General features: G+C 49.4%; 3 non-coding genes across 3 annotated transcripts; all 3 read left to right on the forward strand.

Moving 5' to 3' along the window:
• Nucleotides 1-600: 600 nt before the first annotated feature.
• Nucleotides 601-673, forward strand: Pmar_PMAR004156. Its single transcript has one exon. It is a non-coding gene; the product is annotated as a tRNA-Arg (tRNA).
• Nucleotides 674-973: 300 nt separating this feature from the next.
• Pmar_PMAR004158 lies at nt 974-1,046 on the forward strand. Its single transcript has one exon. It is a non-coding gene; the product is annotated as a tRNA-Arg (tRNA).
• A 300-nt stretch (nt 1,047-1,346) lies between these two features.
• On the forward strand, nt 1,347-1,419 carry Pmar_PMAR004159. Its single transcript has one exon. It is a non-coding gene; the product is annotated as a tRNA-Arg (tRNA).
• The last annotated feature ends 283 nt before the right edge of the window (nt 1,420-1,702 follow it).

Consider the following 1,702-nt stretch of genomic DNA (forward strand, 5'->3'; position numbering starts at 1 on the left):
CTCTTCCCCTTCCCACACTCCCGTACCAAGGGTTTGTATTGAGAGCGCAGTGAAACGTAGCGACAGTAAAAACAGGAAGGGAGGGAGTGCACGCGTGCACTGCATTGTGTTCCCGGTTAATCGATATCATATTGCGTGCGCTGTGGTGAATCGATCGCAACACCCTCATAGGCATCAACATTCATCGCGATTCTTCGCGCGAATGGGCGCACCGAGGTGCGGCCATGAATCATTTTTTTTCTTTCTCTTTCCCTGGGTCGGGAGATGTCTGACGATGGTGACGCACCATCGGCTCGATGGTTAGCATCTTAGCTGCTCAACATCATCTAAGCCATCGTTAGACATGGAAGAGCACCAACTCCCAAGCTGCCAATAGCGTAAGGGTTGTGTGCTCTTCCCCTTCCCACACTCCCGTACCAAGGGTTTTTACACTATGTAATGGAGGCCCCTCTATGAGGAGCAAGAGTTTTGTGATCCATAATGGAGGCCCCTATATGAGAAGCAAGAGTTTTGCGATCTATTCAGCGTGTCGGATGGGACACCATGTGTGCCATGAAGTTAATGGGGGGCAGAGATGGTGGGACAAATCTCAAATTTACTGGTCTCGTGGCCTAATGGATAAGGCGTTGGTCTTCGGAACCGAAGGTTGTGGGTTTGAGTCCCATCGAGATCGTCTCCACGCCGGGAAGCGCCCATATACGGATGCCACAGGCCTTACAGATGTCGATGTTGATTGTATACTCTTGTGACTCGTCGGGATACATGCTGAGGCTAAGGGTACAAGAAGATTGTTGGTCTGCCAACGAACGATCTCCAATGAATTGATCTCATTGAAAACACTATGTAATGGAGGCCCCTCTATGAGGAGCAAGAGTTTTGTGATCTATTCAGCGTCTCGAATGCGAAATCATGTGTGCCGTTAAGTCAGTGTTGCGCGTAGTGACGAGATAGTGGGGTAAATCTCAAACTCATTGGTCTCGTGGCCTAATGGATAAGGCGTTGGTCTTCGGAACCAAAGACTATGGGTTCGAGTCCCATCGAGATCGCCTTTACGCCGGGAAGCGCCTATATACGGATGCCACTGGCCGTACAGATGTCGATGTTGATTGTATACTCTTGTGACTCGTCGGGATACATGCTGAGGCTAAGGGTACAAGAAGATTGTTGGTCTGCCAACGAACGATCTCCAATGAATTGACCTCATTGAAAACACTATGTAATGGAGGCCCCTCTATGAGGAGCAAGAGTTTTGTGATCTATTCAGCGTCTCGAATGCGAAATCATGTGTGCCGTTAAGTCAGTGTTGCGCGTAGTGACGAGATAGTGGGGTAAGTCTCAAACTCATTGGTCTCGTGGCCTAATGGATAAGGCGTTGGTCTTCGGAACCAAAGACTTTGGGTTCGAGTGCCATCGAGATCGCCTCTACGCCGGGAAGCGCCCATATACGGATGCCACTGGCCGTACAGATGTCGATGTTGATTGTATACCCTTGTGACTCGTCGGGATACATGCTGAGGCTAAGGGTATAAGAAGATTGTTGGTCTGCCAACAAGCGATCTCCAATGAATTGACCCCTTTAAGAACACTATGTAATGGAGGCCCCTCTATGAGGAGCAAGAGTTTTGTGATCTATAATGGAGGCCCCTCTATGAGGAGCGAGAGTTTTGCGATCTATTCAGCGTGTCGGATGGGAGACCATGTA

The sequence above is a fragment of the Perkinsus marinus genome (assembly GCF_000006405.1).
Source record: "Perkinsus marinus ATCC 50983 genomic scaffold scf_1104296955674, whole genome shotgun sequence".
In the NCBI taxonomy this organism is placed as follows: Eukaryota; Perkinsozoa; order Perkinsida; family Perkinsidae; genus Perkinsus; species Perkinsus marinus.